Below are 17,657 nucleotides of genomic sequence, written 5' to 3'. Positions count from 1 at the left end.
ACAGGTGCAGTTGCCATATCAGCATCCACAACAACAGATGGACTCCAGTTACACACACGCATGCAAATAGTAACTGTGGCTTACAACACATTAAAATGAGAAATCGAGTATCTCAAATTATTAAAATCTTCATTCTGAGTTTAATATTTGACTATGTATTTTTCAGTCTAGTTCACTACATACAACCGTAATCATGGGGAAGACTGCTGACTTGATAGTTAGTGTCATCAAGACCTCCACAAGGAGTGTAAGCCAAGAGGGTCACTGCTGAAAAGGCTTAGCGTTCATGGAGTGCAGTATCACAGCATGTTAATAGAACGTGGTATGAAGGGAAAGGAACATGTGCACAAGCAAGAGGATGACTGCAGCCTTGAGAGAATTGTCAAGAAAATTTGATTCAAGAACTTCGCAAGGAGTGGACCATGTCAGTGTATCGACCCTCAGGAAGCGTTTTAACTGGACTAAGGAGAAAAAGGAGAAAAAGAACTGGACTGTTGCTCAGTGATCATAAGTCCTCTTGACACATGAAAGTGAATTTTCATTTAAGGTACAGAATCCAAGGTGATTGAACTCCAGTGGGAAGTTCTAACAGTCTGTAATGATTAAGGTTGCCATGTCCTCTACTGGTGTTGGTAGTTAAACTATGATGCAGTCACCTATCAGGAGATTTTAAAGGACTTCATGTTTCCATCTGCTGATAAGCTTTATGAAGATGCTGATTTCCTTTTCCTTAACGCCTGTCCAGAGGCCCAAAACTAACACCAAGCACGTTGGTGACTGCATTATCACTGAGCTTGATGGGCCTTTCAACCTGAAGATGAGAAACACCCAAAGCAAAAATACAGATGACCTGAAGACTCCTATCAAAGGAACCTAAACTAATTCGTGTTAAATGAGACCCCAAAAAGTGCTGTGTGGTAATTAATATAATTTTCAGCAGTTTGACATTTCTGAAGGAAATATTTTAGGATTTTCAGATGCTTGATTTCTATTTTTTTTAGAAGCAAATAGTCTTAATCATTCAAATCAAAATAAAAAAGCTAGAAATATTCCAGTTTATGTATAATAAATATAGAATATGTGAAAGTTTCCCTTTCAGAATTAAATTGCCAAAAAAAAGTCACAGTGATGCACTAGTATTCCTGCAAGTTTGAGAATGATGCGGTTCTCTATATCCGCTTAATCAGGGCAGATGTCCCTGTACGATCACAGTAAATCATTAATAATGCTTCACCTCATGCACTCATATGCCTGCAGGACACGCACTTCTCTTTTTCCGTGGAAAACTCACCCAAGTCAAGATGCTTAATCAGATTCAGAGCAACATCCAGCAGAAACGTAAACATGGAACACATCAGATGTTTATATATAGATATAGATATATATAGAGATAGATATAGATATATATGACTTGAATGTCTGTCGTAATAAGCTTGCATTTGTGTGTGTGTGTGTGTGTGTGTCAGAAGGAAAGATAGTGTGTGTGTGTGTGTGTGTGTGTGTGTGTGTGTGTGTGTGTGTGTGTGTGTGTGTGTGTGTGTGTGTAAAGAGTGAGTGTGTGTATGTCTAGTTGATATTCCAGCAGGGTGGCTTGTTGTGAGTGTGGTTTCCCACAATTCTTATCAGAGCTGTGATCACAGAAAACTGGTCTCCCCAAATGGAGCACATCCCTCCCTGACACTATCAGCGATGTAGCCACACACACACACACACACACACACACACACACACACACACACACACACACACACACACACACACATAGAAAGCCATCCATTATGTTTCTCTGCTGGCGATTCCCCTTCCTTGAGTCTAATTCAATCTTCAACTTATAACGCAACACCAAAACACGCGCAGCCAAGAACATGAATACAATTTGGAACAATCTGAGGTGAGTATGTCTGTCTTATGAATAAATAAGAGTTTTTCCTTTACTCAAAACCAGCAGAGGAAATCTGCCTCGGGACGGATAAAACAATTGCTGGCTTAGAAAAATTGAAAACAAAGGAGAAGGGAAAAAAGCCGCAGCAAATACAAAGCGCCAGGGAGGAAAAAGACATGTAATATTCAGTGGGGAAAGCAAGGAGGTCGACATTTTGAGGATTTGTAGTGGGGTAAGAGGGGTGAAAAAAGCAAATGGCTGCAAGGGTGTGTTTGAGTTTGTCTATTTCAGCCCACAGATCCGTTTCAGAGAAGGAAACACACAGATTCTCTCAAGCAGTGATCTAATTGACAAGCCAGTGATGCAGCATAGTGAATTAAAGTACATGAGGTACAAAGCAGTGCAGCACTTCTGCAGCAGTGAGGTAGATCTGCATGCTGATATGCTGAGGAAAGCATCACACAGAGCAGTTCATGCAGAGGTAAAAAAGTGATGAGAAAAAGACTTAGATAAGATGCGTCCTGCTCAAAATCTGCCTTTGCTTCATTCTGGGGAAACGTGTCCTAGTTAATACCCAGCTGCTCAGCGCACAAACATACACTGCCTGCACGCTCGCACAAACACATGCACACACATTCCTGTGCTGCTAATGAACAGCCTGCTTTCTCACTTGGGATTTCTCACCCTATAAGTTTGTTTCCTTCTTTACCTTTACCACATCCATCTATCCTTCCTTCCCTTCCTCTTGCATTCTGGTGACAGCTTCTCCTCTCTGGGGTTTAGCGGTTTGACGTGTGCCCCTCATGCATGCGCAGGATGGCATGGTGTGACACACGCAAGCACTCAAACACACACGCACACTGGAATTCAAAGGGCTAATCTAAAGAAGGGCATCAAAAAAGCCAAACACCATTACAAAAAGAAGGTAGAAGAACACTTCTCCAACTCCAACCCCCGACGCATGTGGCAAGGACTCCAGACCATTACAGACTACAGGACCACCAAACCCTCCCCCGCATCCTCTGATGTCTCCTTCCTCAATGAGCTCAACAACTTTTATGCTCGTTTTGAGCGAGGGAACCCCACAACCACAACCAAAGCAGACATGACGCCAGACCACCAACCTATGACTCTCTCCCCCACCGATGTAGGAGCGGTGCTGAGCAGGATCAATGTCCACAAGGCTGCAGGCCCTGATGGCATCCCCGGGCGTGTTCTCAGAGCGTGTTCTGGGGAGCTTGCAGGAGTGCTCACAGACATATTCAATCTGTCCTTGGCCCACGCTGTGGTACCGGCCTGCTTCAAATCCACCTCCATCGTCCCGATACCCAAAAACTCCAACCCATCTTGCCTCAATGATTACCGCCCAGTAGCACTCACCCCCATCATCACTAAGTGCTTAGAGCAGCTGGTCCTAGCACACTTCAAATCCTGTCTCCCCCCCACCCTGGACCCCCACCAATTCGCATACCGCCGGAACAGGAGCACAGAGGATGCAGTCTCCATCGCAATGCACTCTGTCCTCTCACACCTGGACAACAACAACACCTACGCCAGAATGCTGTTTATAGACTTCAGTTCAGCATTCAATACAATCCACCCCTCACAACTCATCAGGAAACTGACAGACCTGGGCATCAGCTCCCTCATCTGCAAATGGTTACTGGACTTCCTGACCAACCGCCCCCAACATGTCCGGCTGGATAACCGCTGCTCATCTACCATCACAATGAACACCGGTGTACCACAAGGCTGTGTGATGAGCCCTTTCCTCTACTCCCTCTTCACCCACGACTGCAGACCTGCTGATGGTTCCAACACCATCATTAAGTTTGCAGATGACACCGCGGTGATTGGCCTCATCAGTGACAACGATGAGGCCGCCTACAGGGAGGAGGTGGATCGTCTGGCTGAGTGGTGCGACACAAACAACCTGCTGCTTAACACCGAGAAGACCAAGGAGCTCATCGTGGACTACAGGAGGAATGCTGACCCACATCCACCCATCCACATTAAGGGGACGGCTGTGGAGCGTGTGAGCAGCTTCAAGTTCCTGGGAGTCCACATCTCCGAGGATCTCACCTGGACGACCAACTGCTCCAAGCTGGTCAAGAAGGCTCACCAGCGCCTCTTCTTCTTGAGGACTCTGAGGAAGAACCACCTGTCCTCAGACATCCTGGTGAACTTCTATCGCTGCACCATCGAGAGCATCCTGACCAACTGTATAACAGTCTGGTACGGGAACTGCTCTGCCTCAGACCGGAAGGCGTTGCAGAGGGTCGTGAAAACTGCCCAGCGCATCGCCGGAGCACCACTTCCTGCCATAAAAGACATCTACAGGAAGCGGTGTCTGAAAAGGGCTGGGAAAATCATCAGAGACCCCAGTCACCCATCACATGGACTCTTCACCCTCCTGCCCTCTGGGAGGCGCCACAGGAGCCTCCGGACTAAGACCACCAGGTACCGGAACAGCTTCTTCCCCACAGCTGTCAGACTCCTGAACTCTGCCTCCTGACATCTGACCCACGTTAACACATGGACTGAACATACACACACCCACAATGGACAACTGTACCCTCAAACACAATAATAACATGGACTGAACCACCACTCACAACCACTAGCACTTTATATAGCCTCTGTAGAAACTATCTACACCCTCACTTATCTTAACTGCACTACTGTATAGCTCTGTGTAAATAATCATTCTGTACATTCGATAATTTTTAATCCTACAACTGTTTACAACTTGCATAGTTCCCATTTCTGTATAGCTGTATATCTCAGATTCTGTAAAGTTATTTATTTCATATTCTATATAGTTTTTCATATTTATATCCTGTTCATATCCTGTACATAGCTTGTACTCACTACAGCCTGTACATACTTATAGTTATAGAATATTCACAACATACTTCATACCGTGTACATTATAACATACCATAATAGACCCATTTCTGTAATATACTCACATATCTATATTATTGCTAATATATATTGTAATATATCTATATCACTAAAGCACTTCTGGATGGATGCAAACTGCATTTCGTTGCCCTGTACCTGTGCATGTGCAATGACAATAAAGTTGAATTCTATTCTATTCTATTCTAAATGTCGCACAAAAACACTAACACCCTTTCCCAAAACCAAGCCAACAAAAGTGTAATGAAATACTAATGGAATAAACTTCGAGTTCACATACACACGCCCACCCCTGTGATCTCAGGCAGCCTTTAGTCAGTGGAAAAAATTAGCAGGTATGACACCTCTTGTGAGAGACTGTGCTGTCACCTATGCACCTATAAATTAGATGAACACTTAAATCCATAATTCTCAAACATCACAGGCAAAAATGCGTCAGTCCCCTGATCCGTAATGTATTCATGTTATTCATCTTCACGCTTGCCATGCACAGCTCTTCTTGTTCAAATACTTGTTTTCACATCCCTTTAATCAAATTTGCACGGATTAATTTTCAGAAAGCATTGAGAGTGTCTTGCCTGCAGAAATCCCTCAGAAGGCCGAGGGATACACTTGCATCATAGTTTAACATTGTGTCATGTGATATGTGTGGTAATTGAAGCAACTAGTTATTTCTTCTCTTTTGTCGCAGGTCACGATTTTGTTTCATCAAGCGGTTATAGCTGCGAGCGTCAGTGTCAAACGCCTTGACATTCTGATGCAGACTTCAAACACCTCCTTTTTTTTTCAGACGTATAAGCTGTTTCACTCGGAGGCGGGAGATGATGGTTTGTTCAAGCCAGGTCAAAAACCATTTAAAAATTTATCTGTTACATGCAGATGTGTGCTACTAAAATAGAGAAAGCACCAAAAGAGAAGGGGTGAAGAGAGAATGGATAATTATCACTGAAAACAAAGTGAAAAAATAGTGCCAGCGGAGCTGTTTGAAATCCATGCCTGAAATGGGGAGGCATATAAGGGAGTGTGAGTGTAGCCTGAAAGCAACCACCCACAGTTTAATAGGATGCTAGCACTAAAAATACAGTATTTATAATAAGCATCCTTAAAGTTACGGTTTCCCTACACAGCTGACTTTTTACACTTTTTCAGGCATTTCTTACTATTAGGCATTCTGCTCCTTTTAAGGCTACAAGATTATGAGACTCACTAAAAAGATGTGCTGGTAAATACTGTAGTTATTTTTTTATAAAATGATCCAAAATATATATTCTGGGTTACATGGTGCATATACTGTATCTTGCCTGAAATAAAATGCAAACAAGTCATTGCACTGTTTAATATTGAAATGACTGTATTTCAGTCACTGGCAGTGGCACTGACTAGACTGTATAAGGTGGGAGCCTTTGCTAGCAATAGCCTCAGAAAAGTGTCTTCAAAAACTCAGTGAATGCATCCCTCCTACTCATCATATATAGGAGGAGGGATGGTGTGGGCTGCTAAAGAATCAGAACCGTGGATAGATATCCGTATGTCACGTATATGGATTTTATATCTTCACGTACTATGGCAGACAACTTTGGAAAATATCTAAAACAAATGATGAAATCAGTTGGTGGTGTCCAATCACAATGCTATATATCAAATATAAAAGTCCAAGGAAGTCAACGTAACGTTACCTGACTAGGTTTAACTCCGACTCTAATTTCATAAAGTAGCACTGAAAAGAAGAAATACCAAATGTAAATAAAATGTCAAAAGAACATTTAAATTATCTCAAACCTAAAAAGAAGCAAATTAAATGATTCAGAACAGAAAACAACAAGAAGTGCCCTTACAAAAGTGGGATTCAAGTGACTTGTTTTTTTCTGTATATTCCCACTGACTTTTGGCCATTATTTGAGTAACGTGGTGGCGCTTTCCTCCAGTGAAAGAAACAAGCTCTTTTTACTAAGCTTTGCACATCAAGGGATAGAACATTTAAGACCAGCTTTGTGATTTCCCACAAAATTGCAAAAAACAGTAAGCCATTTCCGGATGGGGAGTTTATCAAAGAGTGTTTGGTGTACTCTGCCCATATGCCCTGAGAAAAAAGAAGCATTTAGATTCCCCCAAGGTCTTCAATCATTCAGGATTGAGGACCTTGCAGGAAATCTGAAACGTCAGTTGAAAAAGAAAGCAGATAGTTCTGACTATTTCCTCTTGGCTTTGTAAGAGAGCTGTGACATCCACGACACAGCTCAGTTACTCATCTTTGTACGTGGGATAAAGAAAAAGTTTGAGATTATGGAGGAGTTGGAAGCATTGTGCTGAATGAAAGGTGATGCAACTGTGATGGATTTGTTAACCAAAGTACCGACATGCTCTAATAGGACAAAACTAGCAGGTGCTGCAACCGATGGCTGTCCAAATCTGAAAAATGTCACACTTCTGAAGAGGATGCAAGACAATGTCACAGAAATAATCCCTGAACTGAAATTGGTATTTTGTATTATAAAACAGGAGGCGCTGTGCTGAAAATGAACCGAACTTCATTAGGGCAGAAGAATTAAATTACGCACAGTTTGTTGCACTTTTGGAGGAGCATGAGGGTAAACATGGTGACATGAGCTACCACGCAGCTGTCAGGTGGCTCAGCCTGACAGCTGCACTTAGTGCTGAAAAGGTACCTGAGAGCAGAACATTGAAAGTTTTGTGAGAAGAAAAGCAAAACAGATCACACGTTTACTGTTGATGTGACTGCACTAATGAATGAACTGCAAACTGAACTACAAGCCAAGAGCCTATTTGCGCATGAAATGTTCAGCTTGCTGGAGACTTTCACGAGAAAGTTGCTGTTTCTTTTGAGCCAACTGGAGTGCATTATTTAGCCCATACCATCAGCTGATCGCGTCACCTGACGCCCTGCCTGGTGAGTTTTCAGGCGCATTTGAAGACTTCCAAACAGCTGAGAGTGAAATACACACGATTGAATCTTTCTTCACTTGCAGTGTGGATAATGCATCCAGTGATGTTGGATGACTCACTACATGCAGAGCAATTCAAGCCATCATCATCGCTGGATTTAAACTCCCCTTTAACAGGAAGAAACCTCCAGCAGAACCAGGCTCAAGGAGAGGCAGAAATCTACTGAGACCAGTTGTTGGGGGATGAGGGGAAAAAGACAGAACAAGGAGAGCTTAGAGAGGCAGGACTATGAGAGCAAAAACCATGTGTGCTGTGTTTGTGTACTTGTGCTAAAGGACACCCATAAAACAACAGACACCTTAAGGAATTCCCTGTGGTACCAATAAATGCTAGTGTTACATTTGCCTCCTCACTGGTTTTACTATCTAGCAGCTGTAGTTTGCTCTAGGGTGCTGTCACAGACATACAGGACTACATCAAAAACACCAGCGGACAAACAATTAAGCGATCACAGAGATTTAAGAAGTACAAGAACAATCTGTTAGTCAGCCAGTGGAAAAAATCCCCACAAATGTAGTTCGAGGCAGCTGAACAAAAACTTTTCTTTGTGTGTGTGTGTGTGTGTGTGTGTGTGTGTGTGTGTGTGTGTGTGTGTGTGTGTGTGTGTGTGTGTGTGTCAGCATAGGCGGGTCCACAATTAAAGCTGATTCCTGTTGAGTTTTTCAAGAACAACACTCACACTCAAACACACCCATTCACGTCACCTGATTGTGCCTGATTACAGACTGTTTTCTGTACGTGACAGCAGTTCACATGTCCAACTTAACACACACATGCACACACATACACACACTTTCACACCAGCAATACAAACCCTGCTGTATACCCACACACACACACAGCACTGGTGTCCCAGCATCCCTGATAGCATATTGCCAAAATAAACAGCATCAGCGCTGTCAACACAGAAATCTCTCACTGCCAGCGAGAGACTCAGGCACACACCTGGTCGTCACACCTACACACGCGTACTCTCTATAAACACATCTGGCAATCAGAGATGTGTAGAGACTCACAGCAGGGAGAAGAGGATCAGCGGGGTATTGATATTACAAACACACATACAGTACCCCTCTCTCTTTTCTCTTTCACACACACATGCACACACACTCCACCTCTGACAGAGACACAGACTGTTAGTGACAGGATGGAGGACAAGTGATTTCCTGGCAGCCATTGTCTCCTTGCCTCTTAATCCAAGCTGCAGGGGGGGGGGGGGGTGTTGACATCTGAGACCGGTATATGAGATCCTCTCATAGCTGACCTTTAACACAGCCAGACCAGAGCAGGTAAAGGTCTACAGCTCCCCAGTGACTTGCATAGACTTGATACTGCAAGCGAAGAACGAGAGTGAAAAAGAGAGAGAGGAAGGGGATAGAGCCGTGGCAAAAATGGAGAGTCCTTGAATAAAAACCTATTTACCGCAAAGAAGAGTAAGTTTCTCACCCAGCTTTCAGGATTCATTCAGATACCCATCTTTTTCTAAAGAGCTTTGTGTCCATGACACTACCTGAGCAAAAGCTTGAAATGGTATGACGCTCTGGGAGTATCAGCATTGGACTATTCTGCGTATCACAGTTTTCAATATATTATATTCATAAATACACAATAGGCTCCTCAACAGGATAAAAACGCTGCCCTAACCTAGACACCATTTAACACGCATTCACAATGTGAGCAGCCATCAAAAAGGTCTGAGAAGAGGCCCTCAACAATAAAAAGCCGAACCTAATTCAATTTTATTTTTCAGATCTCTCAGTGGAATTTCTGTGATGCCCCCGTCTACTTGTGCTTCTGGGAAGGAACTCCTCCCATTCGTCAAAACTAGCGTCTGATAGATTTCAGCAGTATTGCCCGATATACCAGCCAATATTAGCTATCAGCTGATATATAGTTAAAAGTTTAAAAGGTAAAGCAGGGACGGGAGAAATAACCTTCAACCACGTTATGAGTTTTGACCGATGATGACCGGCGATGAGCAAATTCACTGCTGGCAACACTGTTTTGAACACCACAAACACTTATAACCACCTGATGTAAGGGGAGGCGGGCAGAGTAAACTGTGACTTGTTGTAACAAAAGCACAATATTTTTTTTTAAACTGCATTTTCTCTGTATCTATGAAGCGCCTTGAGGCGACTTTTGTTGTGAATTGGCGCTATATAAATAAAATTGAATTGAATTAATATTATCTTAGTAAGAACTCATAAATATCACAAATCTGTTGATATTTTTCTGTGTCTGGAAGAAAAGGGCATTGCCCAATGTATTTGATGTTTACATTCCCAAATATCTGCATCTATATCAGTACTATAATCCCGTATGCATTAGGCTGGGTGTTGAGAATAAGTGCTGCTGTTAGCTGGAGTTAGTGAAACTTATTTTGACGTTGGGCTCACTCTGCACTTGTGCACTTAGCAAACTCTCATATGATGCGAGACTGTAATTAAGGTGTTTATCAGAGGGAGAGTGTGATTCTTCCTTCAGATAAACACTCGAGCCTAAGCAGGCATAAAGCTAGCTTATAGTACTGTTAATGTTTAGCCAGCTCTTGTCATCTGTCCTGAGATGTAGGGTTGCATGTCTAATCTACTGAAATAAGTAACTGCGACAATACTGGGAGTGAATATTCATGTTTAGGCATATCTCCGTGTGTTAGAGCCCTGACTTCAGTTCAGGAAATGAGGCTTGAGGTAAGGAGAGGATGGGCTTGAAATCAGGGAGGAGAGAGAGCAGTGGTGGAGAAGGTAAATGAAGAGGAGAAGTCGTGCAGATGTTAAATGGTCATACACAGTTTGAAAGATCTATTTGAGGCCTTTTTCAAATAAAACTTCAAATAAAAGGCATACTGTGTGCTAAATACATAAAACAAAGTTAAGTGGAATGGCAATGTCCAACTCAGCCACTGTGTTCACGACGGTGGGAAGCTGTGGTGGCTTACACAAACTGCCGCCCACTCCAGTGTAGTTTTAATGGATTCATTCTACATTTATGAGAACACATCAGTCTGTTGCGAGATGCAATTACACACTAATAAATGTGTGTTTATTAGTAGACGATCTTTTTTCTATTAAAGTTTAATAACATAGTTACTGTAGGTTTAGCACATACTACATCCCAGCTTCATAGAGTATATTTACTTTAGTGGCACTACACTTAAGTTCAAAGTATCCTGCCACATTACTGTAGAAGCTAATCAGAAAAAAATAGTCCACAGCATTAATGCTATTTTACATCAAGAATCTATTGCTGAATAGTGTAATTAACAAATGACCTCATTATTTTAATGTGTAATTAAAATGGAGGAAGTAGTAGAGCCCTTCTTGTAACAAGCCACATGTGCAGACTTAGATTATGGATGTTGAGGAGTAGTCACGTGATACGGACCAAATTAAATAATCGCATGGAAAAAATAATCCTCTGTTTGTGCAGCTTGTCTGTCAGTCATATACACACAGTCTCCTGTCAGGTCATTGGAAGCAGCTGAAATGATTTTCTCTTGCAGTCTTTTTGTCTCTCTGCCCTCGTCATCATCTGTGAAAGCAATGATTCTGGGCTGCTTGACAGATGATTCAGTCGACAGTGTTTGTCTTCAGTAAAGTCAGTATAACGGGACCCCCTGTAGCTTACCCTGTAAAGCGTGCGCTTCAAGCACCAAAGCTGGGTTCCAATTGGAGCAACCCAGGAATGACTCCATCCCACGCCCAAGCCCAAGCTTGGGCATCTATTTTTGCCTTTTTCTAACTCTCTCACTCCAGTAAAGTGACAGTAGAATACATCACCTTCTCCATCTTCTTTAGCTTGAACTGCATATCTACACAGATGCACAACAGTAAATTTCCAGTGTCCAAATGACAGCAAAGTTTTATGTTTAGAAATTCCCTTTTCCAAAAGTTGAGAACTCTTCTTCCAATTAAAAAAGCATTACATTTGGGCAGCTGAGTGGAGCTCCAGCTTGGATATTTTCAATTGTGGTCTCAAAATGTCCAAAAAAAGAACTCTTCTTTTGAAACTTGTTATTCGTGTTCTAAGAAATGAAGGTTATTTCATGTGGAAAATTGAAGATTTCATACAAAGGTGAGTACTACTTCCTTCACAGAACTGCACTAATATGTTCTAACTAGGATAGAAAGAGATTAAGAAGGCTCATACTTGGCAAACAAATACATCGGAGACTCTAGTTTAAAAGTCCACAACTGGCACCTTCGTCACATGAAACCTGTAAACTGGGAGATCGCCATGATCTAGGTGAGTTTGCAAAAAAAAAAGCATCAAGTATGGGCATAAACATTTAAGGATGAGCAAATGAACCCTTAGGACATGAGGAGATCAGGGATTGAATGTCAGCAACAATATGACTGTAATAACACTCGTTTTAGTCTAGTCTTTAGAAGGTAGGTTTGATGTGGCATTACAGATGGATGCCAAAGTTTTCCCCTGAACAGGAGAAAAGGCCAAGCTCTGGCCTGCCACCCATACCCATGACACCTGCCACAGAGGTCAATCAGCTAGGGGTGCCACGTCTGTCAGAGCCAGGGTGAGCTGGTTAGCTGGTCACCAAGCACTTTAATCTGCAACAGATTCCCACCACCTGGCTCTGCTGGCGTGACACCAAGGCCAGCAGCCCCAGCAATCTGCCAACACACTGTCACATTGTGAAGGGTTCAACATGAACTTAACTGGGGATAGATACATGGATGGATGGATGGATGGATGGAGCATTCACATTGAACCTCCATCTCTTAAAACCTTTTGAACACATATACTGCATTCCCTATGATCAGCCCAGCTGTGTGCTGGGAACAGTTAGTGCCGTGGGTGACCCACAAGCTATACTGCTGCATGTGAATACATGAATATTTGCCTCGGGGGAGGATTTGCTCTCGGGTCTTTGATTATCAGTTCACAGTCAGGCTTTTCAAAATGACACAACTGTTAGATTCCCCTTCAGTAATATAACATGTAGCTTGTAGTCAAATCCCCCCATCTGTTGGATGAGGGCTCAGCACTTTGGCACGGCTGTCCTTGTTGTTAATGCATGCTGCCAAGTTGTTTTATGCCTCTGAATGGAGTGTAAGGTTAATCATTTATGACTCAGCTCCAAAGAGAGGCTAATGACAAGGAAAGAAATGTTTTGCCTTTTTCAGTTTCGTAGTGTAGCAGTGATGATTGTACTCTGCATAGCCAGCTGACAGAGGTGTAACTGGATGCACTTGAAGGTATTGCAAACAAGCTGAGTCTGTGACAAATTCTGGATACAGCAGCTTTGTTTCCCGATCCTCCAAATCTTTTGTTAAGCACACGATTGGCCTTTGTAAGTACACAAAAATCAAAATATGCACACAGAATCACTGAGCTTCATTCCCCAGCACAAATACATGTGTGTGCTCATCTATGTATGTAAACTGTGTACAGTTCTGATTGGCTGCACATCAGGAAAAACGCTGCACCCAGTCAAGCAAAAAGAATAAATGAATAAATCAAAAAGGCTACAGATGTTGGGTTGATGTGAGTGCTCAGGTCATGTATGTGAATAAACTTAACCACACGAACCACAACTTTAACTAGGACAACCAGTAAATGTTAGCGTGATTATTTATTAATTAAAATATATTTGCTCACTGAAATATCTTTTTTAGCAAAGCAAAATAACAGCTATTAAAGCTCTCTCTAAATGAACATGTCCCATTTCACAGAATAACAACCAATTATCCAATTTAGACATTTAAGAGAATAAAATCCGTGAAATAAACAAAAAATCTAATTGGAGGTACTTTTGTTAAAGAGAGAAAAAGCTATAATTCAATATTTAATGCTGCCAGAGATATTTTAAACATTTATTAAAATAAAGATACATTACTTGATAGTATAAAACAAGTAGAAAAATGTTCAAAATTGATGTGACATCCCTTTTTTCTGTTCATCCTTTGTGATTTACCAGATTATAAAAAAATGCTGAGTGGTTCTGAAAAAATCTGACCTTCGAACAAAAACCCAGATGTGTTTAACAGCCCAATTTTCACTAGATAACCACCGATCGACCAGCCAAGGACCAGAATCAGATTTTTTGCAGTGTTCTGACCAATAACCAGCTGGTCAGCCTGCTGTGTGAGTGACAACAAGCTGCTTCATGAATGTAAAGATGAGAAGGCAAACAGTCGCACGCACGCTTGCGGCCATTCACTAATATGTTGGTAGCGTGAAAGCTTTTCATTGTGAGTGGAGGCACAAAGTAAACCATGATGCAATCAACTGTGAAAACATAACAACAAACCTATTCACACACATTCACGTACAAATCCCCATTACCTAGCTAGTTAGCGATATTTTAAAGACGCTAACAAAGACAAAGTGGCTAAAGCTAAAGCTAGCCAGAGGTCAGAGGGAGCCACAAGCTAGCAGCCTTGGTATTAGAAAAAGATCAAAGCAGTTACAAGGAAAATTATGGCAATAACAGAAGAGAGAGAGAATGTCCTGTTATAAGATGATGTTTTGAACATACTGGAAAATGATTAAGTAACCTTTTTTTTATTATCTAAATCTGTTGCTTTTGCTTTTGTTTGCTAATGTAAAGTTAGGTAAAGGTTAATGCACAGCTTGTAATTGTATTTGTAACTCGCACCAGCAACATATAACTTTGTTTTCAGAAGTAAACTACACACTTTAATATAAAATTTTTATTATGAAAATTATATATATTTATATATGTCACTTCCAGTTTAAAAAAAAACCTAATATCAGTAGATTACAAAAAATCTTCATCAGAATTAGTAAGGAAAATCTTTGAAAAAAGGCTTTTCTTGGAAACCAACCCTGATGATTAATAGAAAACCAATTTAAAAAACTGCCATGACACAGTACATCTCGTGGATAACTGCTATGTTATTTTGAAACTTGGGAACCTGTCTCCACTAGCATTTATGCCACTAATTCACACTGAGCCAAAATGGACTGAATTAACGTAATTTAAATTGAGACACGCGTGGAGCAGAAACAGGAGAGACAGACACACCTTTCAACACTCAGACCCTGGAATGATAGCACATACCTCACCGCCTGATTAAGTCCCTCTTCTGTTCCTCTCATTTGAGTGACTAATAATAGTCCACGCTGTTCCATGAATCATGGTTATTAAGCAGCGTGAGAGAAAATGTTTATTGCTTATTTTTCACAGTCTCATTGACAGGAGAAAGTTAGGAGACACAGGCATGCTGCACTCAGTCACAACACTTTCAAAACAGGATCTTCATGACTCGCTTTTATTACACAGAGAAGCAAACGAAGCGCTTGTGTTTGTGCTGCTCAGCCAACATTTGAAAACAGAAGGGCAAAGTGAGACAAAGCCAGATTAGAATAGATGAGTGTAAGACAAGAAAAGAAGTCAAGAAGCACCGAGTCATAGGGAGACAGACAGAGAGACGGAGGAACGGTTAGTAGGTGGGGGACCATGAAAAGCTTTTGTTCTCTGAACACGGAGTGTTAGTGAGGCAGCACTTGGCAGTTGGTTCAAAGCAACAAACTCTAAATCAATCTTTTACAGCTTGTCCAAACAGACTCAAAGAGACACACACACACACATGGACACAACAAAAGGACTAGAAGAGTCTTCAAACAAGCAGAGAATACCAGCTGTGAAAAAAACAAAACTTCCTCCTCCGATACACGAACGGTACCTGAAATAGAGTCTGGCTGGATACTAAGAAGTGTTTGTGTGTGACCGTGTTTATGAAAGTGTGTGTGTCCAATGTTGTGTTTCTTTAATGAGCTCGGTTTACACACTTCGTTAATTGGCTGGCACAGCGCTGTCCACGATCTGTGTGCCACGCACACATTCCCAAACACACACACACACACATCTCCATTTCACTGTGCTTATTTATTCATGTATTAGTTAGTTTGTTCCACTAGGTTCACTTGCAGGCTGCTGTAGTAATTTCCACTATATTCTCTGCATTGATTTGTGCTTTTGACTGCAACGCTCTGCGCCGTGTATCAGTAACTCCCTGGAAGCGCCGTTTCCTTGCAAATACGCCTTTGCAAAATAAAGAAATGGGTGCAAATTGTATTCTCAGTTAAACGTATCTATCCATTTATCCAGTTACTTCTTTCTCCCTAACATGTATTATTTCCCATAACAAAGAGACAGGTGAGAGTGGAAGAAGTGCGAGCTTTCTAATTAAAGCATCTAGCGGGGGAAGCAAGCCAAGCTTTCTTTCAGCACATCTCTCATCACGCTGGCTGTAAAAATAGCATCAACCCCACAATCCCAGGCTATGTTCTGTCTGCTTGCAGCTCAGGGCTTGTTTCTGGTGAGCAATAGGAGGTACAGTGGAGAGATTTTGCTGTTGCTGCACAACAAATACAGAGCAGCCAACTCAGTAAGCATAGGCATTCTTTTCTAGCTGGATGTGATCGTCCATTCACACAAGACTGTGTATGTGTGTGAGAGAGCTGTGCTAAACATGATTACAGATGGGACTGGTATACATATATTTGTGTGTACTGTATGTGCGTGTGTGTGTTTGTGTGTGGACGTGTAGGCATGCAGGACAGGAGGTCTGCAGGGAGAGATAAATGCTCAAATCTGTCTTCCCCTTCTCACTCACACCCTTCTGCTCAGACCTCTAAAAGCTTACCCCTAGGCTTACCCCGCACACACACACAAGCACACACCCACACATGTGTGAACAAACGCACACACACAGGAGCCTCATATCAACCCTATCCCCAACTCCCATTTCAGTCTTCACAGTTATTCCAAATCCAAAGCAGAGACACACATGGAGACAAAAGAGAGAGAAGGATGGACAGCCAGTGCCATAGCACAGCTCTCTGTAGGATTTATTAATAAGGTGCAGGACACAAGTTTGCACATACAGAGTCCTCGCAGTATAGGTAACATATGCTCACTTGAACTCACAAGCAGATTCTGAAAGAGAGCAAGTCGGAGAGGAGTTGTTCAATTTTTAAACAGGATGCTTTAAAGCGGAAATGGAATTAGGATGACACTTGAAGATGTTGAATTCCCATTTAAAGGAAAGGTCCAAAAGTCATGCCTTCTGCAGATTATTTATACTTCATGAATCGCCAAGAGAACACGCAAAAAGTGTCCATCCATCCAATGTCGTTCTTCCTTTTCAAGAATGTTTTTTTCCACAGCTGTTCCCCCTTAGCACTGACCCCCCCTCCCATGAACGTCAGGTGGATTTTTCCTCCAGCTTGCCTCGCTGCATTAGCTCTCTTTTCCAAACACCTTAGGGGGTAAGAAGGACCATGCTGCGTCAAAGAGATTCTTAAGATGTCTCCACATGGGGAAGTCGTAACTGTGGAAAAATATCTCTTCTTTAAGCAGCTCAGCACTACTGCTTCCATCATCTTGTGGGTGGCCATGCAGCTAAGAGGGAAAATAAATTTAATCTGATAAAACATCGCAATCAAATGGATGGTTAGCAGTGACCACTTCAAACGTCTTTGGCTTCTGCTATTTGTTCCCAGCAGCATGTCATCCCTTGCAACACCATGGAGAGCTCCATCAGTGTTCGCCAATGCAGTGTTCAGCACCACAGACAGCTCCACACTGGAAACATAATAATAACTTTTTTATACAGCATTAAAAAAATTAATGAAAAACACAGTTATAAAGTTCTCCACAGCTTGGATAAGACCACACTTTTAAAGGTAAGCACACAAATCCAAACATGCAAACACACAGTCAATCATATGGTCTTACGGCAAGGTCTGAGGGCCTGTAGGGGCCTCATTACTGCAACCAGGTGGGTGCAGGTTGTGCACACACCTGGCTCGCTAAAGAGACTTTAATCTAGAATCCCATCAGCTCAATACACAACTAATGCCTTCAGTACACAACATGGATGGTTACATGATC

The 17,657-nt window shown here is 42.0% G+C and overlaps 1 protein-coding gene across 2 annotated transcripts in view; it reads right to left on the bottom strand.

Annotated features, from left to right (window-relative positions):
• LOC146644576 (chemokine-like protein TAFA-2) overlaps positions 1 to 17,657 on the bottom strand; it is a 98,286-nt gene that overhangs the window by 67,774 nt on the left and 12,855 nt on the right. The window contains exon 1 of one of the 2 annotated variants that reach the window (XM_085393658.1): positions 3,007 to 3,683. The exons of the other annotated variant lie outside the window; for it this stretch is intronic. The gene's annotated coding sequence lies outside the window, so the exon portion shown is untranslated. Of the gene's footprint in view, positions 1 to 3,006; positions 3,684 to 17,657 lie in introns of those variants that run through there. 2 annotated transcript variants of the gene reach the window in all.

This window comes from Rhamphochromis longiceps, linkage group LG20, assembly GCF_057381845.1.
Source record: "Rhamphochromis longiceps isolate RC_006_pf linkage group LG20, R_longiceps_female_GT1.1, whole genome shotgun sequence".
Lineage (NCBI taxonomy): Eukaryota > Metazoa > Chordata > Actinopteri > Cichliformes > Cichlidae > Rhamphochromis > Rhamphochromis longiceps.
This window is presented reverse-complemented; position numbering and strand designations above follow the sequence as displayed.